Source organism: Eretmochelys imbricata, chromosome 1, assembly GCF_965152235.1.
Source record: "Eretmochelys imbricata isolate rEreImb1 chromosome 1, rEreImb1.hap1, whole genome shotgun sequence".
In the NCBI taxonomy this organism is placed as follows: domain Eukaryota; kingdom Metazoa; phylum Chordata; order Testudines; family Cheloniidae; genus Eretmochelys; species Eretmochelys imbricata.
In genome coordinates, this window is record NC_135572.1 from 295,018,325 (window position 1) to 295,045,457 (window position 27,133).

Sequence of the window (27,133 nt, forward strand, 5' to 3'; positions counted from 1 at the left end):
CAACAGCAAACATAATATTTTAACAAAACAATCTATGTCCCTCGCTTCTCACATCTCCAGACTTCTTCTCCTCATCCACATCTATTTCACCCCCAACAATCTTCTATTCATTGAACTTTTTGAAACTTTGCACTTTGAGAGAGGGGTAAGGGATTGACTCTCTGTACACAAATTTACAGAGGGACAACAGAGTTGAGGTCTGTTATTTCTCACTTCTATATATTTAAAAACATTTTTGCTTGTTAACAATCATGTTACCTCTGGAGACACAAATCTATAGTTTGAGAACTGCAAAACTAAGCATCTCTGATGGAATCCTCTAGACTGAGCACTGAGTCCCATTGGGTAGATAAAAAGATTAACCTTTAAAAAAAATAATCTATACAGAAGCCTCTGGAACCCCATAAGATTGGGTCCCTAATTCATGAACTATTGGAACTCATTTACAAAAACTTTCCTTAAACATTACATAAATATATTGTCTCATACTATAGAATTAGAATTTATAATCCCTATTCCATGATGAGCTATCTTTAGATGGTTTTCCCCTCAAAAACCTGAATTAAAAAAACTGATTTTTTTTTAAATCATTGATTTTTATGCACCCTGACTGAAGTGGGTGCAGTACCTTTAATTTTTCATTCAATTTACACTAGCTGTACTTCACTTTGATGATAATCTAGGAATTTAAGGGGTATCAGGAAGTTATTATTGTGGCACCTCATTGGCAAATTTATCTTTTCATAAATGACTAAGAACTTGACATCTAATCAGCTAATAAAACTGGGTATTTTATAACTATATTTCCTATCTGTTATTCAATACTCAAGTTTGAACTATTCTATGACAGCTTGGCTTCAATTTCCAAAGTAAGACAGTTTACACAGATATACTTCATTAAGCTCATAAATTTGTGTTTCTGCACAAATAAGTAAAGGTATACTAAATCCCTAGAGTGTGGGTTAAAAGAAAAAAAATAAATGCATAAAGTGCGTGGGGGGAGGGGAGGAAGTGGGTGTGAGACCAGTAGTAGCTGGCTGTGTTACCTCATAATGTAAAACACACTAATTTCTTTCATAAAGACACTTCATTAGTTGCTCAAAGGATTCACAGAACCTTTTATTCTAACACCTATATATAAAATAGAGCTTTAAATTCACCTTTTGGATTCAGAAAGGGGAGAGAAGTAGTATTTTCAGAACACTTACCAACCAGCACAGGGATCAATTTAAGTTACATATTCAATCCTCCTCTGCCCTTAGTTTACTCACTAACCCACTGCCTTGATCTTGTTCTCTTCACTACTGGCTGCTCCCAGCTAATTTGGTAGCCACTGACAATTCCCCTTCTATCATAGCTCTGCTGCCGCCTATGCGCCACAGCAGCCTAAGAGGGAAAGTTCCAGGCAGCGAGTAATGAGTGGACTTGGAGAGGGAAAGGACCATCATTACCAGAGCAGGGCAGAGCAGCAACAAGAGGAGGGAGTCAAGAAAAAACCAAGAGCGCTTACAAGCCAAACCTCTGCATCCTGGCTGTTAAAGACCAACACTCATTACGTTCAAGAGAAGAACAGGACTTGCATCTTGAGATTAACAAGTTTAACATAGTTGCAGATTCTGCTAGCACTAGACCTACGTTTTGAAGTCTAAAAATAGAAGCAGCAACTTCCCTCACAGAAACAAATATCATCCAAACAAACTTTAACAATATTGCCCACAGACTGACAAATTGTTTTCTCAAATAATTCAGTACAGAATTCACAAATTAGCTCTATGTCATGGAAGGTGCTGTGAGAATAGCTCTGCATATACTAACACCATGATTGTTCATATATGCACAGGGTTGACTGAGGATGGCCTCTCCAATCACAGAAATGCTTTCTTCTATTTCCTGGTCACAGGGGTGGGGGGGGGAGAGAATGGGACAAGAGAAGGAATAGAAAACATGGAGGAACACCCAATCCCCTCCAGGTTCACTACAAACAGGAATTCTCCTATACCAAATTTCAGCAAAACTTCTTAGCTTCTATATGGTTTTCTGTGGCTCAGATCCATCCTCTGCCGTGGGGAATTAACAGTACAAAGGTATGTAGAGGCCAGGAAATTAGTGACCAGTGAACCAAATGGGTTGAAGTGCATTGTTGAATACACCAACTCCTTCCCCCTGGTAAGAATCTTTAAGGACGCATCAGAATGACTGTTTGGAGGATTCTATATCTGAAGGTTGCAGTTGCTGATGCCCTTTGCCCTTCTCTGCACTCCCCCTCCCCATCCTAATATATCTTTTTTTAGGTTAGGGCAATCAAAACTGCATGCATGTATTCAAGGTATGGATGTACCATGGATTTACACTGAGGCATTATGATATTTACTGTCTTCTTATCTATCCCTTTCGCAATGGTTCCTAACACTTGTCAGCTTTTCTGACTGCTGTGGCACATTAAGATATTTTCAGAGAACTATTCACAACCATGACTTGAAGATCTGAGTGGTAACAGCTAATTTAGAAAAGAGAACAGAGCACCTCAGAGACTAACATATTTATTAGAGCATAAGCTTTCGTGGGCTACAGCCCACTTTATCGGCTGCATACAATGGAACATATAGTAAGAAGATCTCTCTCTCTCACACTCACACACACACACACACACACACGAACGAGAGAAGTCGGAAGTTTCCATACAAACTAAGAGGCTAATTAGTTAAGATGAGCTATTATCAGCAGGAGAAAAAAAAACTTTTGTAGTGATAATCAAGATGGCCCATTTAGACAGTTGACAAGGTGTGAGGATACTTAACTTTAGGGAAATAAAAGGAGTACTTGTGGCACCTTAGAGAATAACCAATTTATTTGAGCATAAGCTTTCGTGAGCTACAGCTCATTTCATCGGATGCATTCAGTGGAAAAGACAGTGAGGAGATTTATATACACACAGATCATACACACTGTAAGGAGAGTGATCACTTAAGATGTATTGATAGATTTCCACTCCATACGGCTAAATGCAGTGCCTTGCATAATGACAGGTTTCAGAGTAGCAGCCGTGTTAGTCTGTATTCACAAAAAGAAAAAGGAGTACTAGTGGCACCTTAGAGACTAACCAATTTGAGCATAAGCTTCCATGAGCTACAGCTCACTTCATCGGATGCATCTTAAGTGATCACTCTCCTTACAGTGTGTATGATAACACCCATTTTTCATGTTGTGTGTATATAAATCTCCTCACTGTATTTTCCACTGAATGCATCCGATGAAGTGAGCTGTAGCTCACGAAAGTTTATGCTCAAATAAATATGTTAGTCTCCAAGGTGCCACTAGTACTCCTTTTCAATATGTGTAATGACCCAGCCACTCCCAGTCTCTATGCAGACCCAAGTTAATAGTATCTAGTTTGCATCTTAATTCAAGCTCAGCAGTTTCTCGGGGAAGGAACCTCATGGAAGGGGTGGAGTGGAGGCAGGGCCAGGGGCAGCAAGGTGGGGGTGTGTGTCAGTGATGCAGCCCTCGGGCCAATGCACTAGTCCTCATGTGGCCCTCGTGGTCATTTGAGTTTGAGGCCTCTGATCTAGCAGTTACAGGCTGATAATCCTATGATAATTTTTGGAGCCTTTTATATATAAAAACACCCCCCTGTCCTCCCAAACTGGCATTATATTAGCCATCCTCCAGTCATCTGGTACAGGAAGCTGATTTAAACAATAGATTACATACCACAGTTAGTAGTTCAGCAATTTCACATCTGAGTTCCTTCAGAACTCCTGGGTGAATACCATCTGGCCCTGATGACAAATTACTGTTTAATTTATCAATTTGTTCCAAACCTGGCTCTACTGACACCTCAATCTGGGATGTTCCTCAGATTTATCACCTAAAAAGAATGGCTGCGGTGTAGGAATCTTCCCCGTTCTTGAGGGAGCAAAGAAGGATGCAAAGAATTCACTTAGCTTCTCCTTTAGCACCTCAATCATCTAGTGGCTTCACTACTGTTTGGCAGGCTTCCTGCTTCTGATGTACTTAAAAAAAAAAAGTTTGCTGTTAGTTTGCGTGTCTTTTGCCAGTTACTCGATTTCTTTTTTGGCCTGCCTAATTGTACTTACAGTCTGGTGAGTCGAATGTAAATGTTCCTTTATTTTCTCAGCGGGATCGGACATTTAATTTTTAAAGGATGTATTGTCATCTCTAACTGCTTCTTTTACTCTGATTAGCCATGGGGTGGCTTTTTTTTGGTCCGCTTAAAAAAATATTGGGATATACATTTAATCTGAGCCTCTACAATAACTATTTAATAGTTTCCATGCATCTCACTTGTGTGACTGTTCCTTTTAATTTCCATTTGACTAGCCTCCTGATTTTCTAGTAGTTTGCCTTTTTGAAGTTCAATGCTACTGTGGTGGGTTTTTTTGGTATTCCTCCCCACCTGCAAGGATGTCAAATTTAATTACATTATGGCCGCTATTTCTAAGCAGTTCAGCTATATTCACTTCTTGGACTAGTTCCTGTGCCCCACTTAGGACTAAAACAAGAATTGCCTCTCCCTTTGTGGATTCCAGGAGGAGCTGCTCCAAGAAGCAGTCATTAATGGTGTTTAGAAATTTCATCTCTACATCTTATCCTGAGAAGACATGTTTCCAGTCAATATGAGCATAGCTGAAATCCCCCATTATGACTGGGTTTTCTGTTTTTGTAGCCTCTCTAATCTCCCTGAGCATTTCACAAGGACTTTCAACATCTTTGTCAGTAGTATATTCCTACGGCTATTCTCATTATTCAAGCATGGAATTTCTATCCGTAGAGGTTTTTTTTTTTTTAAAAAAATAAAAACATGTCTGACTCTGTGCTCTTTCACACACAGTGACTTAGTGTTGCAGGAAGTGCGGCTACTCCAACGAGACCCTGCCCCATGTCCTGTGCAGTTGCAAGCCCCACTCTGGAGCCTGGCAGCTGCGCCACAACGCCATCCAGAACCGCCTAGTGAAAGCCATCGCACCGTCCCTGGCGAAGGTCACCGTGAACTTCGCCATCCCCGGTACTGACAGCCAGTTGCGACCTGACATGGTAGTCACTGACGAGGCCCAGAAAAAGATCATCCTCGTCGACATCACGGTCTCCTTCGAGAACAGGACCCCGGCCTTCCGTGAATCCAGAGCTCGTAAGCTGGAAAAATACGCCCCCCTGGCCAACACCCTGAGAGTGAAGGGCTACGAGGTGCAGATGGATGCCCTGATCATCGGAGCCCTGCGCGCTTGGGACCCCTGCAACGAGCATGTGCTGTGGACCTGTGGGATTGGTCGACGCTACGCACGACTCATGCGGTGCCTCATGGTCTTGGACACTATCCGATAGTCCAAGGACATCTACATCAAACACATCACCGGCCACCGACAGTACCAGGAGATGTGAGCCGGTACAACATCGTGCATCAACTATGGGAAAGGGACAGAGACTTTTTCCATTGGACCATATGAACTGGAACCATAAACTCACTGAACATTAAATCCCACCAAATGAGGGTAGATCCATCCTCATCATCGTATCTGCTCATTATACTCCACAGCCGAACATAGCCATTATATGGACAACATACTCCCATATCTCAATGCCTGTACTTTGACCCATTAAACTTTTACCCCCAATAGGGGAGACTGCAGATTATGTATTCCTTCTGCCACCTGCTCCTAAACCGAATTTCGCACCCCTTGATAATCTCTACCTTATTCCCTGATAACCAGAAACTTCTATGCCTAAACTCTGTACTGTTTTCTTTCTACTTCAACATTATATTCCTACGGTTATACTCTTATTATTCAAGCATGGAATTTCTAACTGTAGGTGTTTTTTTGTGTTTTTTTTTTTTTTTTTAAAAACATGATGTCTGACTATGCTCTTTCACACACAGTGACTTTCCGCGACCAGCGCAACCTACTCTATCATTTTTGTATATTTTGTACCCTGGTATTACTATGTCCCATTGATGATCATTATTCCACTTTGTTTCTGTGATGCCTATTATAAAATATCCTCATTTAATACCAGACATTCAAGTTCACCCATCTTAGTATTTAGACTTCTTGTATATGTATACAAGTACTTATAAAATTTGTCAATATTTAGTTGTCTGCTTTCACTTTATATAATTGAATGCGACTCATTTGATTCTCTTCACTTCCTATCTGTACTCTAGCAACTCCTCTCCTCTTTACTAGGATATTGAGTATCCCCCCAATAAATCCTCCCTGAAGGATTTCTCTGTCCAAACAGTGTGCTCCTCTATACTGGTCGGCTTTCTGTCACTCTGTTTAAAAACTCCATGACCATTTTTATTTTACATGTCAGCAACCAAAAGATTTTATATTATTCCAACAATGATGATTTAGCCCATTACATGCATCTGCATTAGGGGTGAAAACCTGACTCTAATCAAGTCAGTGGGAGTTTTACCACTCATTTCAAGGAGGCCAGGATTTCATCCTAGAGATTTGCTCCCGTTTAATTAGATTGATTTAGTTATAGTGGTGCAACTTTTCAAGTTTAGAAAAGTCCATAAGAGACAGGAGCAGAAATACTCATGTCATCAAAAGCCTTTATGCCTATGGCTCCAGTCCAAGAGTAGCTAATTCTTCCTGAATATACATACCCTTTAAAACAAAATTCAAGCTGAGAGACAAAGAAGTGTTTTGATTTTTTTTTTTTTTTTTTTTTAAATAAAGAGGAGAATGAAAAGGACTGCTGTGTTTACAGCTAGCAGTAGGATAGACTACCAACTCTGTAAGTGAACCTGCTATTTTGGCAAATGAGAAAAGCTGACACTTGTTTTATTTCTTCCTTTTGCAACCACAAAAAGCTATCAAAGCAGGCAAAATTAAACATTTGTTTCATCAGATGGATGCTGACTAGTTCCTCAAAAATAATCTCAAAGTGCAAAACGATCTTTACACAAAGTTTCCTGCTCAAATGACCATCTCCAAATATCTAAACTAATGTCTCAGCCTATCTTCAAAATGTTTACTACAAGTTCTGTAATGATGAAGAAATTTAACTATATGGAGCCCATCTTCACTATAGTGAATTCAAACCGACCATCACATGACACCAGTTTAATATAGTTAGCTAGAAGTTACTAGTATAACTTCCAACTACAATTCATTTATGAAGTATGTGTGACCCTACACCCCATATTCTTCATAGGTATATGCTTATGATATGAATCTGGAATAACTAAGATGTATTTTAGGAAAAATGGGTCATTGGAAAGGTTATAATTTACTGAATTTAATTATCCAATTTGTATGCATGTATCATTTCTGAATCTGAAGTTTAATTATTACACTGTCAATATTTCTGTTTTCACCTGCGGAATGCCCACCAGACAGTATGCAAACAGCCTGGATGGGCCATTAGGAAGGACAATAGGACTTTGAAGATACTAATCTCCCTCCTTCCTGAGAAGTTTCCTGGGCTGCTGCTTTGACACCGCCCCCCTGCTCAAGAAGAAAGACTGCTGAAAATACTTGAAGAAACAAAGGAACTAAGCTGGGGGGCCAAGGGAGGGGAGCACAGGGGCTGAGCATGGTGTCTGTCCTGTGAAAAATATACCCAAGTTTTAAGCTGCAAGAGCTGTCTGTCCACAAAGAAATTCTGCAACCTGCTTAAAACATTTAGGGTGAGAAATTATTATTTGTAGCCAGTATTCTGTAGTGTATTAAGCTTAGTTTGTGTATTTTGTTTTATTTGCTCAGTAATCTGCTTTGTTCTGTTTGCTATCCCTTATAATCGCTTAAAATTTACAGTTTATAGTTGTTAAACTTGTTTGTTTATGCTAAAACCCTGTTTGTGCGATTCATAACTGGGGTGGCAAAGCTGTGCATATCTTCCTCCACATTGAGGGAGGGAACCAATTTCATGAACTTATGCTGTATAGATCTTTATACAGTGCAAGACCATATAATTTTGGGTTTACACTCCAGAAGGTGTGTGCAGCAGACTGCTGGGCAATCCCTGAGCTGTCTTCCCACACAGAGCTGATTGCAGACTCAGATTCTACACCTGGGAGCATCCGTGCGTGTGTGTACACACGCGCAGGAGGACAGGGTGAGGGAGCCCAGGGCGGTGGAATGGGCAAACTCAGTGGGACCCCAGCACATCAGGTGGCCCCCTGGAAGTGGGGGGGTCCAACCCATCACAGGATGGGCAGAAAATTTTATGTAAATGTAATGTAACTACTATGGTATTTGAAAGCCTTGTGAGGTACAAGTTGCATACAAACTGTATGATGCATTTTGAAAAATAAAGTTATATGCGCTGTATTTTAGTCAGGCAGAAATGCTGAACTGCTACAAATTCAGCTCTACTATAGCCACTGGTGCTTTTCTACGAAGTTTAGATCTCGTGAGCTACAGCATACACAAAGCCTGCACAGAAGTGCACTTTACAGAAGTCTCTTAACCTGGGTCTCTTCCTGTCTGTACAGGTCTATTTGACCTCTAGCTGGGCTCAGTCAAGAAGCTGAGGCTAGGGTTTGAGAATTGACAAAATCCCAAATGGAACTACATATTTAAAAAAATAAAATAAAAAAAACTAAATGAACTGATAAGTTCATGAGAAAGTTAGTTTGGGGATATTTAACTAATGGTAGTCCTGTCTTGGAAAGCGATCTAATACAGTATATCACTACAAATATCATTGCTTAAATCTAAACCATAGCCCAAAACTTCCTAGAAGTGGTACTGTTTTGAAGCTAAAATGACTTAAGTTTGAGGAGCTCTTTCCTCCCCCTTTTTTTAATACTATAATTTTAATGATAGGTTTCAGAGTAGCAGCCGTGTTAGTCTGTATTTGCAAAAAGAAAAGGAGTACTTGTGGCACCTTAGAGACTAAATTTATTTGAGCTCACGAAAGCTTATGCTCAAATAAATTGGTTAGTCTCTAAGGTGCCACAAGTACTCCTTTTCTTTTTATAATTTTAATGTTGGGAAAGCAGGGTTAGAAGTAATAGGACCATGTTAACATACGTCTTACTGTGGAAGTTTCAAAGAAACAATCATGGAAGACTTTCTTCATTGAAAGTACACTCATTGGGCTGTTTGGAGGACAATGCTCACTTAGCAGACGTTTATTTTTACTACATGAAATCATTCACTAACATTTTTTCCTTGTGAAGAAAAAGGTATTTTAACATTATCTGCAGAAAAAAATAAGATCCAGCTTGAGTTATCCATGATATCTGCTTATACTTGCTGATTCTAACTCGATTCTGCTTGTTATATTGATTGCCTGCTGAGCCAGTCATCCTATGTGTTTGGTTCCCTTGATGTGACTGGCCTTTATTGACATTAGATGTTCTGTCCAATTCAGGAACCCTGCTGTTATCCTGATGTGACAAATCCTTTGTCTGCCATAAACAAGCAGGGAGAGAAAATTAACTGATGTTATATACATCATTAAATGTTAGCAACTGGTGATTTTGGATGAATCACCAACAGGGATCCTAGAAATCGGCTGCCACAGAAAAACATGGAATTTGCATTTTTACACAGAATTTTTAGTTATTTTTTCACAAAATGTAAAAATAACAGTAGAACCCTGTTTATCCGCACCTCGGTTATCCTGCTCTCCACATTAACCGCCCCAAGCGGGAACCACAGCCAATGGGAGCTGCGGGGGTGGCGCCTGCGGGCGGAGGAAGCATGCAGAGCTGCCTAGCTGCGCCTCGGCCTAGGAACAGGTCACCGCTTGCAGGGAACCACCCAAGGTGAGTGCTCCCCACCCTGGATCCAGCACCCTGAAACCCCTCCTGCACCCCAACCCACTGCCCCGAGCCCCCTCCCACCCTCTTAGTTAACTGGAATTTTTCCCCACTTACCGACACCCCCCGTTCCCTCAACATGCCAAATTAAAAAAAGCTTTTACTGTAGATGGTTTAACAAAGTTGTTTTAAAATAAATAAAAAGGGGGTTTTTTTGGGGTTCCCTTGGTCTTTCAGACAAGAATCTGTTCTTACTGGATTATAGTGGCATCGACTTTACTGGATAGACCATGTCAATTTACTTTAATGAGTCACACTAAACCTGTGTTCCATGGAACACCGTTAGAGCCTCCAGAAAAGTTCTATCAGACTAAGAAAACCCATTTCTTGTGGCTGAAAGGAACCCTCTAATTGTGAGCCAACGCCTCTCAGTCTTCCTCAGTATGGGCAACTGATAGCTCTTATTTATACTGCGACCATAAAAGTATCTGAGGACCTGTTACTGCTGCTGATGACTAACCTCACTATTTAAGAGTGCAACTTTGTTAATTTCATGCAAACCATTTCAGCAGAATCATTCAGCTATTCTGGGTGAAGCTTAATACTAGGGGCAGAAATTGAGGCAAAGAGTCACTATTTTAAATTTTAACCAACTTTCAATATGAAAATTTTATCCCTTCCAAGTTTAATCAATCAGTTCAGTCTCTGCTGAAGTTGTCTTCTTTTGATACCTATGTTTTAAGGAATATTACTACTTTAGTTAAGTTTTGTCAGGGCTTGTCTGCAGGAACAATTAGTTCTCAGCTGGTGTGGGGGTCAATCTTTGGCAGGTGAGTGAGAGAAACTTGTTTATGTGGACCCTGATGATGCACATTAACGGTTTGTTAATGCGATCTGATCTAGCCCCATTTCTAAGAGGGCCAGACTGCATTGCATTAATGAACTGTTAATGCACATCAGCAAGGTCCACATATTGACAGTTAGTCTGAGGCAGGCCAGCATGTGGCAGATACATACCTCAACTTGCTGCATATTAAACATTTTGCCATTGTTTCTTCAATCATGTATTGTTTTTGCTACCAGAACCAGAGTTAAACACTCAAATTAAGAAATGACAAGGTTAAGAGTTCCGTAAGAGTTAGAATACTATGTTTCAGAAATACAGTAGTAAGAGCTGACCAAAATTCAGAGTTCTTGGTTCATGAGACATTCCAATATTTCGGCATCTCGTTTTGAACTGACTCCCAATGAGGCAACACAGGGAGACAGCTAGACCAGGAGTTTGGAAACCTTGGGATTCCCAGCCTGGGGAAGTCTGCACTGCATGGCTGCCCCAGAGGCATGGACCCTGAGAGCTGGTCACAGGACTTACAGCTCCTTACTATGGATCCAAGAGTCTACCAGTGACTAGAGCTGGGGCATTTAGAACTTTCAGGTTCTTGGCTCCAAGCAGGGAGCCTGGAAGCCCTGACATGCCGGGGCTGCGAAGGAGCCCCAGCTGGAGCCCAGGTTCTCATAGTTCTGGGCTCCTTGCAACAGAGCAGGAAGCCCAACAGTGCTGCCACAGAGCGGGTCATCCAGCAGTGCTGAGAGCAGGGCTGGCTGACTTTCTGGAACATTGACTCCTTGACAGATTCCTTGAAACCATTACAGACTTGCCAAAACATTTCACTTCAGCAAACTGGTATTTTCCAATTAAACTTAACATTTGTCAGAAAACTTTTGAAGAGCTCTAAAATAGTATCTTGCAATGAAAGACTATTTGATATACACAAGAGTTAAAAGGTAACCGCCAAATACTTATTTTTTTTTTTTTAAAAAGCTGAGCATAAGCACATTTGCTTCTTTATGACATGAAGGAGAACTGGAAGTTTAGTTGCTTTTAAGAAGGTTTGTCTATTTTTTAATCATCTTTGAAAAAATCAGGAATACCAACTCATCTTTGTTTTCAATCAGTGGTTGGGAAGTCTCAATTTGTATAGTTAGCACTTTACCATTTTAGGTAAGGTGTGTGTCTTCAATTTTAAGACATCCTTTCTTCAAAATTTTACTATAAAGATTTTAAGATGACTAATCTTTCCCCTCTCAATTTTACCTTTGTTCTTCTAATGTCATTGTACTAGTTCTCCAGTTAATCTTCCAGGCTACACAGGACCCAAATTTCTAATACAACACAAGTTAGAAATTTCAGAACTTCTTATACATCATGAAAAGATTAAAGGGTACAAACACCTTTTTTCTTTCTTTGCAAGTCACCTTTAAGGCCGCACGTACAACATTCTGTCATTTCCTGATTCAAGTTCTTAACCACACAAATTTAAGATTCTATAAGAGTTCTTTTTTCATAATCTTGCTCTAAAATGTTTAAGTAGAACTTCCAAGCTTTGCTAACTTGCGAGAGAAATATTGATGGTGCTTGTAGCAATGCCTATATAGTTGGGTTTAGCTAACACTTTCCAGTAGAAGACCCTGCTTTCAGTTACTCAAAAATTTGCTAAATTTCAACCACTCAGGCTGAAGTTTTCCAAGTAGGACTTTTGCCTCAATGCCTTTGAATTTTTCAGTTCAGGCATTTCCTCCAAAATAAGGGGAAAGGGAGTTTTGATAATGTTAAAATTTTCTTGCAACCATATCACCGAGCCCTTGCTCCCCCCATATTTTAGCTCAGAGACTTAATTTGTCAAAGGAATCACACCTGCAGTCAAGCACATGTTTTGGACACAACAATCTAAGCAAATTTAACTAAGTTAATATGAACTGAGGTTTTTCAGGAACTAATAATAGTCTATCCTTTATACGGCACTTTTCCTCAGTAAATCTTATGCCCAGTGGAGATGTTAGAAGCATTATTCTCCAAAGATTTCATCTGCATTGAGATTATTCCATCCCCACTGTTCCTACATGCTGGCCAAACTGAGAATGCAAAAGATCGCCACAGAACGACTGAACATGCTCTACTCCAGGGCTGAGTAAGACTTCTTATGCATTTGTTCCTCCAAGCACGAGAACTAGAAATAGGGAGACATTCTTGTACTCTCTCTCCTTCCTGGCACACAGACAGTGTGAAGTATAAAGAAGCTGCCTGACTTGCTCATATGCAGAGATGTAATGAGAGGAGAGGGGCCAGGTGTAGGCTGGGGAAGAACACACAAGTTAGACTCTTCTACATCTATTAGAGCAGGTGTGTGCAAACTTTTTGGCCTGAGGGCCACATCTGGGTGGGGAAGTTGTATGTAGGGCCATGAATGTAAGGCTGGAGCAGGGGGTTGCGGGAGCAGAGTGCGGTATGCAGGAAGGGGCTCAGGGTAGGGGTACAGGAGGGGTTCAGGCTCCGGCCCAGCTGCAGGGCTAAGGCAGTCTCCCTGCCTGCCTGCCCACCCACCCTGGCCCTGTGTGGCTCCCGGAAGTGGCCAGCATGTCCAGCAGTGGCTCCTGGGAGTGGGGTGGGGCAGGCGGCTCTGCCATGCGCTACCCTCGCCTGTGGGTACTACCCCCGAAGCTTCCATGGGCCATGGTTCCCTGTTCCTGGCCAATGGGAACCACGGGAGGTGGTGCCTGCGGGCGAGGGCAGCGCGCAGAGCCCTCTGGCCACCTACCTTTCCCCCTCCCCCTGTACCCCAGGGGCTGCAGAGATGTGGTGCCACTGGCTTTCGGGAGCAGCGCAGGGCAGGGTCAGGCAGGGAGCCTGCCTTAATCCCACTGCGCCATGGGGCTGGCAATCCCATGGGCCGGATCTGGCCTGTGGGCTGTAGTTTGCCCTCCCCTGTATTAGAGCATAATCCTCTGCAGAACCTGGAATTGAATCCAGGATTCCAGAGTCCCAACATTTCTTGGTTGTCATCAAACAGATGTGAATACCACTGGCAAAGCGTGCCTCATATCTCTCTCTAGTGGCTGGTCCACATGGAGGATAACAGCCCACCACTTTTACTAGTTACCCCTTTTTAAGTGACAGAATTCTTTGCTGCGGATCTGAAAGTTCCAACTCTGATGACTGCCTTATTCAGTGCACAGAACCAACCCGTGCGCAGGGAATGAGTCAGCGTTGTGTAGAGAATGAGGCTGTTGCCATCACTTGTTGAAGAAGCTGGAAGGTATGTGGTAAAGGAGGCAAAAGGATGCAGGAAGAGAAAGGATGGTCTTACAGTTAAGGCAGCTGAATGCCACTCTGAACTGGATTCTATCTCTACCACAAAGTTCTCATGCAATGTTGGGCAAGGCACAAAACCTAACACACAATGGCCAGTCACCTGTAAAATTCCTCATTTCCTGTGCGCCTACCTTGAGCCAACCCAGGCTTGATTTGCAGAGTGACAAATGCTTAAAAATGCGATTCAAAATAATGGGAGAGCTGTGCTTTGAACATATGAAGAACTTTAAAAAGTGCTAAGTACTGAGAAGTCAGGCCTTAGTTATATCAACTTGGGCATCAAAATTAGTGAGTATTTTTAGCTTTAGTCCGTGTGCCTCAGCTCTCCATCTGAGAACTGGGAATAATACCATCTTACTTCAAGAGATAAATTCATTAATGTTTGTGAAACATGAAACAGATGGTATGGTAATGAGTGGTAGCATAGAAAAACCCATGCATAAATTAATACAGTAATCAACTGAGATTTTAAATAGCATGCAGCAAATAAGGCATGGGGCCACACACTGAATTAGGATGAGGAAAAAAAAGTTGAATTCACCATTCATCCTGCACACTGAATGTGATGGGACCTGTTGAAAAAAAATACTGTATCATGTCATTAAAGACTGTAACAGCAACCCCACCCACCCCCAACCAAATTAATATCCTATAGGCAAGCTTAATTCTGGCATTTCCTAATGTTTGAGTGCTTGACTTTGCAATCTTTGCATTCTTCTAATGTAGTTTTTTTTGTTTATAATTTGCAACTTGTGTAAGCCTCACATAGGCACTATTTTAGCTACACTCTACTGCAGGGGTGGCCAACCAGAGACTGGCAATGTACATTGGTAAATTCTGGCTCTTTCTCAAAGAGCCACAGTAATGTGTCAGCAGCCCCTACATCCACTCCTCATCTCCTGCCCCCAGTGCCTCCCACCTGCTGGTAGCCCCACCAATCAGCAACTCCCTCTCCCCCCCACACCTCCCACCCACCACAGTCAGCTGTTTCACAGCATGCAGGAGGCTCCGTGGGGGGGGGGGGGAAGAGCGAGGGCATGGCAGGCTCTGGGGAATGGGCAGGAGTCTTGGGGGAAGGGGTGGAGTGGGGTCAGGACATAGGGCAGAGCCAGGGGTTAAGCAGTGAGCACCACTGCCACATTGGAAAGTTAGCGCCTGTAGCCCCAGAGTCGGCACCTATGCAAGGAGCCGCATATTAAACTTCTGAAGAACCGCATGCGGCTCTGGAGCCACAGGTTGGCCACCCCTGCTCTATTGGGTCATCTTTTCTCATCTATTTAGCAAGAAGCTGTTCTCCTGACAACTTGAAACGCTTCATAGCTGAGGAAAACTTAGAGGAGGACTCTTGCCTGTGTATCTTACAAAGTGACCAGAAATCCATTTGAACTTCTTCACATTTAATAAGGTCACAAGTATTGAGCAAAGAGCATGTGCAGAGTAGCTGTATCAGATCACATGCATGCCTAACACACTTGCTTCGCTACTCAGCTGAACTGTCCATGCATGCAACAGCAGTTTAGTTTCAGCTGCAAGTGCTACAAGCTTAGTACATTTCAAATGGGATTTTATTGCTAAACGTGAAGAAAGTCATAACTGGAATTCAAGAACAAGTTTCATATGAACACTTCAATAATCCTTTCTATTCTATACCTTTTTAATCTCAAATATTTAAGCTTTATGTTATTTTAAAGTGTTTGCAATATTTTTAAATAGGTAAAAGATTATTCCTTTCTTTCCCCATATTTAGGAAGAAAAGTAAATTTTTCTTACAATTTCCATAAGGCAGTTTGCCTTTTATAGGCAAAGCCTGGAAGATATCCAATCAAAAAAAATTCATAAATTTGTATTTAATTGCACTCAGGGGAATTAAAATTACACAAGCTTACTTATCATAGGAGCAGTAGTGACAGCTAAGTGCCCAAGCAACCCAAAATTATACACAAGAATACTACATTTTGCAATTAAGCTTCATCTTAAATGAGCAAAATTAATTTTCCATCAAGCCTTTTTAAAAAACAAATATAAATGCATGGGCCTGATCCTGCAGCTACTCAACACACAAATCTTAGACTTCAATGGTGTTTACATGTGCAGAAAAGAAAATCTGAAATATTTAGTTTTCCCTCCTCCACTTCCCCACACTCCTCCATACAGCTTGCTGACAAACTGTTCATTTGCAGGTCATCTTTAAAAAAGCTTTATATATCATGAAGAAGCAAGAAAACTGCACCTATTTTCTTTAAAGTTTCATACATTAGAAACTCAAATGCAATCCAAATTAGAAGCCTCTTTGAGGACTGGAGAACTACAGTAGAACCTCAGAGTTACGAACACTTCAGGAATGGAGGTCGTTTGTAACTCCGAACAAAACATTATGGTGGTTCTTCCAAATTTTTACAGCTGAACTTTGACTTAATACAGCTATGAAACTTCACTATGCAGAAGACAAATGTAAACTACTAAAAAATAAAAGGGAAAGCAGCATTTAACACAGTATTGTACTGGCTCCCTCCCCCCCCCGCACCTCTCTGCTGCTGCCCGATTGTGTACTTCCAGTTCCAAATGAGTTGTGCTATTGACTGGTCAGTTCATAAATCTGGTGTTCGTAACTCTGAGGTCCTACTGTACCAGAGTGACATCAAAAGCCAAGAGTATTAACACTGAGCAATGGAAAGGAAAGAGCTTTAGTCAGGAACAGTCCAGATCAGGGTGGGCAAACTACAGCCCAGATCAGGGCACTCAGGGCTTTGGATCCAGCCTGCGGGATTGCCCTCCGTGGCGCCGCAGGCCCCGCACCACTCACAGAAGCAGCCAGCACCACATTCCTGTGGCCAGAGCAGGGGAGAGGAAAGAAGAGGGCTTCATGCATTGCCCTTGCCTTCAGGCACCGCCCCCTGCAGCTCCCACGGGCCGGGAACGGGGAACCGCGGCTAATGGGAGCTTTAGAGGAGGTACCTGGAGGCGTGGCAAGGGCAGTGCACAGAGCCCTGTGGCTCCCCTCCCCCAAGGGCCACATATGGACATGGTTCCAGCCGCTTCCTGGAGAGGCGTGGCATGGGGCCAGGTCAGGCAGACAGGGAGCCTGCCCTGGCCCCAGTGCCCGCTGCTGCTACCCTGGAGCCACTTTAGTTAAGCGACGCCAGGCTGTAGCCCACACCCCCCTGCCCTGAGCCCCTGCCGCACCACGCACCCCCCTGTTCTGAGCCCGGGTTGCACCCTGCACCCCAACCCCCGCCACACCCCTCCTGCATCCCAACTCTGTGCCCTGAGCCCTCTGCCACACCCTGCACCCCAACCCCCTGTCCTGAGCTCCCTCCCACAGTCCGCACCCCTGCCCTGAGCCCCATCCTGCACCCCAACTCCCTTCCCAGAGCCCCCTCATACACCCCACACTGCTCCTCTGCCCCAATCCCTTGCCTGAGCCCGTTCCTGCACACTGCACCCCCCTCCCCACACCCCCTCCTGCACCCCTGTCCTGGCCCTGCATACAATTTCCCTACCCAGATGTGTCCCTCGGCCCAAAAAGTTTGCCCACCCCTTGTCCAGACTATTAGGAAGGGTTAGATCAGGTCAGGGTTAGCTACCACACACTACCGCAGTGGTCAACAAAAGAATATCCCCTATGGCCAATCTTGACCCACTAAATCAAGGAACGAGTGCTAAACTTGGCTTATACTAGGGGAAAATGGCATGGTTAATCCAGACCTCTCCTCTTAATCTACAGAATCAGACGGTTAAAAACTGTTTAAGAGAGTTAGTTTCAGCAACTAAGTACTCAAACAAGCAAGTCTGTTTAGCATTCAAACTTCTCTACCCTTTATTTAGGTGAATAAGGACTAACAATACATTCCCAACAAGCCCCCCACAGCAAAATAAGAGAAGGCCAGAATTGCAATTACTGATATTTCCAAGGTTACAAAAGAAGAGGACGTTCAGTCCTAGCAGAAATACCACAAAGCAAAAAAGGACAAGTCCAATAAAAAAAATTTCTAGATTACCTTTAACAGTGTCTGCAATTTACAGGAACTTTCTATTTTATAACAGCTGTTCTAAGATTATTTGTCCATGTATTAGTCCTGGAGATACTAGTAACATTGGCACATAATATACTTTAGAGGAACGGGATGCAATTAAGGTTCAAATCATTCACCCTTTAAGTTGCAATGCCTGCAGGAGGGGTACAAGTGGCCCTGGAAACTGAGAATCCCCTTACAGGATTAAAAATTAGAGGCTTGCAGAAGAGACCAGGGATGCAGCCTCTGAGCCACATGGTTTTCAAGGAAGAAACCCCTTCAACAGAGGGGCCTGATCTGTGTCTCTGTGCTGCTGCCTGGCCTTCCTGCCCTGGCAGGGTCCTTCCATGGCGGCACAGCAGCCCTTGCTTCAAGTAGTGTCCGCTCCCATTTAGCTTTCCAGTTGGGAATCTATGGACTAAGCATAAAGTGATATTGCAGAGTGGCTTTTCAAAGTTCCATTGCAACAGTTGTTTGGGGTGCTGTCAGATGAACTTCTGTAAGGTCCCACAAATGACTAGAGTGTACTTGGTGAAAACCATCACAGAAGAACCAGGAGCCAAAATATGGTGACATTAAGGAGAAGTATCTCTGGAATGATGGAGCTATATCAGCAGCAGTTTCATTTTGTATCCAAAGTTAACTACTTTATAGGTTTGACAGTCATAACCCTCCTCCCTTTGTTTATGGCTAGAAGGGAGAAAGTGCCTAAAACCTTTTCTGTAAGAACATGCGGTCACAGCATACAGGTGGTTGAGAACCACTTAACAGTATATAAACAAGTGTAAAACTTAAATCACCCTTATTTCAGTAGCCTTAAATATTGTATAGGTTTTTCTACGTGGGGGAGACATAGTCGTCTGCAGCTAAAAAATAATTCACAGGACTAATTTCATTTCTGGAAGAGAGATTTTACCACAACAATGCTAGAGGGAGGGATACTGATCTGCTCTGTATGATGGCTACCAGGTAGTGCTTGTCTAGACTTGGGACTTGTCAACATGGGGAAATTGAACAGCGTAGCTATAGCACAATAGCTATTACACTAGAGCGGTGCCAGTATAACTTCCCTATGTGGACACTATTCTGGACTAAGAGTGACTAGCTATTCCACTATTACTATGCCAGTCAGTTGCCCCATGTAGGACAAGTGCTAGGAAAGGAGGTGTTTTTTTAAAGAATATTTTGCTAGATGTTTTAATTAGTGCTGTTTAAAGTGTATTAGCACTTGAACATGTTTTCAAAAGTGTTTAACTCCTTGTCAACTCTACCAGAGTTGGTTTTGTGTTTGTTTAAAAACAAAAACAAAAACACACATTAAAAAAAACAGCACATGAGATCTTAGCTAACTTTAAAAAAAAATAATGAAACTCAACTTTCTCTAACTCTTGACAAGGCCCTAGAGAAACTACCCTATAGTGTCAGGTGTATGATCAAGGATAGTAAACTGGTACGTGTATGTGCACGTGAGGAGTTGTGTTAGTTACTTCTGACGCTCTTTCATCCATTAGGAAGAAGAGGACCATGAATGTAGGGTTGGGGTTAGGGAGGGAGTGCGGTGTGCAGGAAGGGACTCAAGGCAAGGGGTTGGGGTGCAGGAGGGGTGCATAAAGGGGCTCAAGGCATGGGGTTGGGGTGCGGCAGGGAGTTGGGGTGCAGAAGAGGTTCGGGCTCTGACCCGGCGCTGCTTACCTTGAGCAGCTCCATTGTGGCAGCAGCACACAGCGGGGCTAAGGCAGGCTCCCTGCCTGCCCTGTTCCTGCACTGCTCCCAGAAACGGCTGATACCACATCCCTGTGGCTCCTGGTGGAGGCGGGGCAGCAGAGGGCTCTGCATGCAGACCTCACCTGCATACACCGCCCCCTGCAGCTCGCATTGGCCAGGAACGGGGAACCGCAGCCAATGGGAGTTGAGGGAGGTACCCGCAGGCGATGGCAGTGCATGGAGCCCTCTGCTCCCTTACCTCCCCCAGGGGCCGCAGGGACATGGTGCTGGCCACTTCTGGGAGCAGTGCAGGGCCAGGGCAGGCAGGAAACCTGCCTTAGCCCCGTGGCACCACGGGTTTGGGAGGGAGGGAGATCCCGTGGGCTGGATAAGGCCCAGGGGCCTTAGTTTGCCCACCCCGATGTAACTTTTAGCTGGTATACAGCAGTTTATCAACAGTTTGAAGAAGCAACCTTTGCTTAATCTTAAATCTTGCACTTAATTGTGGTCTAGCAATCTCACAGTTTCAGTAGAGGAGATGTCCATGTAACAGGCAGGTACCTAGAGATGATAAATGGCCTTAACTGACTAAACAGAGACACTATCATATATAACAGCAGACCACAGAGGTTTGCAAAGACAGTTAAGACTTAACTATAGTTTGGCATAACAGTTTTTTCATCTCAAAGCTGAAAGAGTCTACTACTCTGCTGCCAGTGTCTCTCTTTAGGGCAGGGGCAGGCAACCTATGGCACGCAAGCTGATTTTCAGTGGCACTCACACTGCTCGGCTCTACATTTTAATTTAATTTTAAATGAAGCTTCTTAAACATTTTAAAAACCTTATTTACTTTACATACAACAATAGTTTAGTTATATATTATAGACTCTTAGAAAGAAACCTTCTAAAAACGTTAAAATGTATTACTGGCCCGTGAAACCTTAAAATAGAGTGAATAAATGAAGACTCTGCACAGCACTTCTGAAAGGCTGCCGACCCCTGCTTTAGGGTATGTCTACATAGCACCTGGAAGGGTGGCTTCCCACCACAGGTAGACAGAAATAGTAGTGTGGCTATGACAGCAGGGGTGGTGGCGGCTCAGGCTAGCTATCTGAGAATATATACTGAGGGGGTCAGTGCTTGAACTCACAAATCTCAGAGTTCCTATACAAGAACTGGTTGTTATATTTAATTAAATGTGCTATCAAAATTTCCAGATGAGTGAGTCCCAACTGCATTAAAAATGCTTGGTTTATGATGTTGTCTAAATATTCCCTTTTGGAGTCACACAAAGTTACATACTTATACCACAAGTAATACAGAAACTCTTTTCAAAATGGAGAGACATTTCCTAAATAGCATTTATTACCCATTCCTTTTAAAAAAGTCAAAGAACAACAGCATTTCAGTAAATGTTGCACAGTCTAACTTGTGTCAATTTGGACTACAGTATAATGATCACATCCTGCAAGGCCTCATTTTATTCTTCTGTGGCATAAATTTTGACAGCTTTCAGTCATGCCACCCTGGATACCTTTCTAAAATATACTGTACCTCAAAGTTGGGGGCTTGATACAGAAGTTATTGGGTGAGGTTTTTCAGCCAGTATTATGTAATAATTCAGACTAGATGATCAAGACCTACAAATTCCCCAGGTTTCTTTTCCTTTTTTATTTGGATAAGGGTCAGAAGATTCATAAACATTAAATGACTTGCAGTGTTGTCTATTTACATGGCAAGCTTTTTCTGGGCAGGCACTATGCCTTCTTAGTCCCACTACCAAAGTGCTCAGCACACTCAAGGCACTGTACAAACAGCACAGAAACCAGAAGTTTAAAAGCAAAAAACAAAACAAAAAAAACCACCACCAGCATGAAGGGATGAAGAGAGAACGTTTCGCGAGGTAAGAGCCAGCGCAGTCTTAATATGTTGCCCGTGATGCCCGGACTTTGGGGGCCGACACCATGGCAGGGGATCACCTCAGTCCAATGCAAGTGAAACGGACGAGGCCTATGGGCAGGACACTCTCGCCCCACGCCGGGGGAGGGTGATGGAAACTGTGAGCAGCTTCTCTCCAGCGGCTGATACTGCCGGCCTAGGTGGGGCTGGACGCAGACTTCCCACAACGGGCTGACAAGGCGGGGGTGAGAACTTTCTTCACCGCCCGGAGCCGAGAGGCCCCTGACCCCCGCCGGCCCAGGCGCGGGCTGGGAAACAGCTCAGAGCTCTGGGGTTACAACTTTCCGCTTCCGCTCTAACTTCGGGGCAGGCGGGCGGGGGCGGGGGCCGGGGCGCCCCCCCCCCCCAAAGCTCGAGGGGCGGGGGAGCGAGTGGCAGCCAAGCCCCAGACTCTCCCCCCCCCGCGTGTCCCCGCTGCCGGGGGCAGGAGGCGGCGGCGGCCGCTCTCGGTTCCTGCTCCGCCATGTTCAGACACTTGCCCCCTTTCCACACAGCGCGCTCTTCCAGCCGGCGCGGCCGCCGCCGCCCCGGCCCCCTTTGCCCGCTCCGCTCCCTCTGCCGCGGGGCCACCTGTACCAGACACACACCGCTGCCGCAGCCACCGCCCGCCCGGTACCGGAGTGTCCCGCCCGGGGCCCGGCCACCCCGCTCCCCTCTCAGCCGCCGCCGCCGCCTACCGGACGGCGCCGCCGCTCCGCCTGTCGCCTCCTCCCCGGCCGAGCCTGCTCCGCACACCCGCTCCCTCTCTCGCTACCGCTGCCTGGGCGAGGCTTGAAGCCGTCGTCGTGACGCGGACGCTGCACGCCGAGCCTCGCTTTGGTTTCCCTTGCTCGTTCCGGCGGCGGGGGTGGGGGTGGGGGTTGGGGAGAGGTGACCTCTCCGCCCTGCTCCGAAACTGCGCACGCGCGAGCCCTAGCCCGGCGGCCCCGCGGCCCCTCCCCCGCCTCAGATGGAACCTCCCTCCCCTTCCCGCCCGGTCAGGGTGACTCCCTCCATCCCCTCGCGGGGTAGTGGAGCCGTGCCCGAGAGAGGGCGGGGCGGGCACGTCGCGCGCTGGGGGTGTGCTGGCGGGTACGCTAGGGCAGAGGGGTGGGGGCTCGGGGGTAGCACGGGTGGGTTACTGCCCAACACCGTGTGGTTTGTACCTGCCTGTGACAGACGCTTTTGCTATCTGTAGAAGTTGGTCCAATAAAAGCTGTTACCTCGCCCGCCTTGTCTCTTAAGGGTCTGAATCAGCTTTAGCCTGTGACAACGTGTGTAGCTTGTCATGCCAATGGATTCTCACTGACTTGGTCTGTTACGCCACAACCGCCAGCATGCCCTCTGAGGGGTCAGACCCTTGCACTGACTACCCTCTTACACTTCACTGCCCCACTCAGGGTCCTAGCGACTCACATCAGGGAGATCAAGGGTGGTTGCTGAGCCCGGTTCCCCAATCTCTGTGTTAGAATTTACATAATCGCAAATACTTCATGATTGGCATTTCTGCGTTCATGCTTGTCATGTACTGCCTCAGAGAGCGAGTTTGGGGAATGAAATAAAGCAAGATCTAGTCTTCCTGTGGTATTGCCATCAGTCAGGAACTGAAATATGAGAGGGCTAACTCTAGGAACATACGAAATTGCCATATTGGATCAGAGTTATGGTCTGTCTAGTCTTGTATCCAGTCTCCAACCCAGAGAAGCACCATACGCTTCAAAAAGAGGTGCAAGAAACCCCACAATAGGCAGATAAGGAAGAATCTACTTCCCCACCAACGTCTCATCCTAATTCCTAATAGTTACAGATCAGTTAAAACCATGAGATTGGTTTAATACTGATCTCAATGTATAAACAGCTCCTTAAATTATTGAAAAGAACTGGGGGGAAATGTAAAAAATTAAAACAAATGCATAGACCCCCTTAATTCTTACCCATGTTTGTAAAGTGCTTTGAGATCCTTGGATAATTGGTATCATATAAACACAAAATATTATTACTCTGGACATGCCTTATTAAGCCTCCCAACCCTTACAACTTATCATTAGCCTCCACTGCCACAAGGGCAGGGGACCGATTAAAGTTGAAGGAACTATGATCTTTCTTGAGCCTTCTTCCCCCATTCATATTAGTTTTATATTGAATAATATAAAATGCCTTTTTTCTTAAAGTCACAAGTGTTCTCTCTCATTTGAATAACAATGTATTTAAAGACTTAAATGTTAGGAATAAATGATTTATATTTATGGGAAATACTTATTAAGCAAATGGTTAATGTGGTGTGTTCAGATAAAGCTCTTGCTTAGAGGAAGTTCATCACAGAGTGTGTGAAACTGACAGGAAGTTACAATGAGATTATTGGCAAAGGGAGTGGGTGTGGAGGAAGCAGAGGCTTTCTGTTTGTAGCACAGAGATAGAAAAGACAAAAAAAAGATTAAATTTCCCCAAATTGCATGATAGTGGAAAATTATTTGGTATGCCGCTTGGAGTCCATGTAGCTCATGATAAATATATAGTAAATACTATACCTCAGAGTGTTAGAGCAGAGGTGGCCAAAGTGCAGCCAAAAGAGCAAACAGATCACAGCATTAGATGTTCCATCTAGATCCAAGGCACTAAGAAAGTGACAAAGAAGTTCTTATTTTCCCCTTTAAAAATATTTTTCTTCAGAGCATTGCACTAAAATAAAATCCAAAACATCATAAAATCTCTTCCAAAGTCCAGACAAATGTCTTGATGTTTTACAGCTAAAACGCTGTACAATACTTTGATAATGAACCCTTGTAAGTGACAGATAATTCAAGAGAGCTCAGGTTGCAAAAAATGTAGTACTTTTTTTAGACCCCCTTTCAAGGTAAAAATAATTAAGCTGGGAGACTTTAGCTGCTAATCTAGGTGAATTTGTAATCGTATATTTTAAATAAAATTATATTCATGGTGTTTCTTGTAAGTATTTTTACAGTACATTTACTGAAAAAATGTGAGAATATTTGTGTGTCAGTATTTATTTTTTCTATTTGTATATATTTTTGTCAGCTCCCTCAAAAATTTAATATAGAGATTAAAAGAACAAATTGGAGGACATCTCCTCCTCCCTCTGGTTAAAAAAAAAACATACACAGCTTTCCTCTGTGAGCTAGTTTAATCGCGTACAGTATTAAGTGCTAATACACATGCTGTTAATTATAACAGGAGTGATAGCAACCACAATGGTTAAGATTTCAAGTTAGTTTCCATTATGAAAATATTTTACACAGTGCCTTTCATTACCAAATGCTTTACAGACAGTGGGCCAAATTTTGCCCTTTGTCATACCAGTGATCAGCTGGAGGGGTTTGGTGGGAGTTTATGTGAGCCTTTTGTTAACAGAGCTTGGCCTTTGAGCTTTATGAAGGGGAAAATCAGAATTTGTTTAAAAAAATTATCCTTTGTGTTAGTGAAGGTCAGTTTTGCTGGAACTAGGGGTGCTGCCTCACCTCTTGGCTTGAAGTAGTAATAAAAACCACTAAATACATGGTTTCCATCATCAGCACTCCCCTATAAAAATGGTTCCAATACCCCTGTGAGGGTGGCCTTGAAAATGTAAATTGCTGCAAATTGATAACTAGGCTCAATAGAAACAGGCAGCTAGGATTCATTTCTGCAGTAGGATGCTGGGTCTTCCCCCTTCCTCCCTTTTAATGTAACATGAGTTCTTAATTTTGAGGTGTAAGTCAAAGAATCACCTTGCTAACCCTCACCAAAATCCTCAGGCCAGTCATACTCATAATGATGTGACTGTGGTGAATGGAATTGGTTATGTTTGGGGAGGGAGGAGGCAAAATATTGATTCACAGACCCACCCTGCTTGTTAAAATGTTTTGGATTTAACAGAGGCTATGTCTACACTAGCACTTTTGTCAGTATAACTTACGTCGCCCAGGGGTGTGAAAAAACTATCCTTCTGAGAGACATAAGTTACACCGACAGAAGCGCTAGTGTGGACAGTGCTATGTCGGCAGAAGATGCTTTCCTGCTGACATAGCTACCGCCGCTCATTAGAGGTGGTTCAATTATGTTGATGGGAGAGCTCTTTCCCATCAGAAAAGAGCAGCTATACGAGCGATCTTACAGCAGCACAGCACTGCAATCTAAACAATAACAAACATCAACATTACTTACAGAGTCTGTTTTCCTCTACTTGGTGGAGACTACTTTATCTGAGATAACAGCAGTATGTGTAAAAAGTGTGGAATAAGGTCCAGCATGACTGCTTTCAAAGCACACTACTCAGTATCATAGGGGGATTCAAGAAGATGCCATTAGCCTTGAAACTTAAACTCTTAAAGTAAGGGTTAATTTGGAAACAGAAAAGCCTTCTTTATTTTATTTTCTGTTGAAAAGATCTGTCAAATTGCATTGGGCAGTCAGCTAATCAGATAAGGAACAAGATTGTCACAACAGCAATGTTTTGGGAGGACAAAATTAAGAATAATGTATCGAGTTGAACTAGAGAGGGAATGTAACTACCTGAGGTGGAATGTTGCCAGGATCTGAGCTAGCACTCCTACCCTTGCAAAATATCTCATGGTATTTTAATGATTTCAAGTGTTAGGACCTTGGCTTTACTTCTCTTTCAAGAGACAGCACTTCCAGCAATGCGCGTGTCATGAGTAACTAGCTCAGTACTGACTCAGAAAGAGGATTACTGCTTCCTGAATCACCAACTCCGCTTCCTGCAGTACCTGGATTTTTCTTAGAAGTCTCCCATCAAAGGCACAACCCCACTTAACTTATGAGAGGGATGAAACCACATTTCAAGATATTAGGACTGCATAGAGTTTAACAAACCAAATTTCAGTTTCTCCCATGTGACTCTGAGTTGCATACTACTGGAAATTGACACAAAGCCTTTCCCCGCTCTGCTTTTATATACTTTGTAGAACATTGCATCTAAAATAAAACCTAAAAAGTGCAGGTAAAGAGAGTGCTTGGGCTAAGTACTGCAGTTCTGCAGTGAAGTAAATGAAAGTTTTGTTTGAGTTAGAAGTCAGATGCACGAATAGTGTTGATGGGCTCAGAAGGTACCTGGGTCCAGCCCAACTTGATCAGAAGGTCAGGGCAATCAGTCTGATACAGGGATGGTGTCCTTGTAACTCTGAGACCACTCTTTCCCTTGGAAAGAGAAAAATAATCTTACCTCACCGAAAAACGGCAGGGTTTAAACTTGAAAAAACAATATTCTTGAACCTTAAAAACTATACTTTGATTTGTATGTCAATTTCAAAATGTTGGCAACTTTTTATTTTTTTTTCTTCTTCATATTTGAAATAGTCTTTAAAGGCCAAATTCAAAACCTATTGAAGTCAGTGGAAAAACTCCCATTGACTTTAATAGTGTTTGGATGAAACCTTAAATTCATTGATCTTCCAAAGTTATGTAACATTTAACAAAGCTGATATTTAAAAATAGCTCCGTTTCTGGTTTGACCCAAAATTTAAGCAAAAGTTAGTATATTTAATAATGACTGGTCTAAAAATATTTTCTACTTCTTTTGTTGCTAACAGGGAGTTTTGAGAGGGAGTTCTCAAGATGAAGGAGGAGCAA

General features: G+C 43.3%; 1 protein-coding gene across 2 annotated transcripts in view; it reads right to left on the reverse strand.

Annotated features, from left to right (window-relative positions):
- Positions 1-22,412, reverse strand: part of RAP1B (RAP1B, member of RAS oncogene family) — a 74,724-nt gene extending 52,312 nt beyond the window's left edge. Inside the window, exon 1 of one of the 2 annotated variants that reach the window (XM_077833205.1) lies at positions 22,246-22,412. The gene's annotated coding sequence lies outside the window, so the exon portion shown is untranslated. Of the gene's footprint in view, positions 1-19,597; positions 19,668-22,245 lie in introns of those variants that run through there. The other variant, XM_077833213.1, reaches the window with a different exon arrangement.
- Between the last annotated feature and the right edge of the window lie 4,721 nt (positions 22,413-27,133).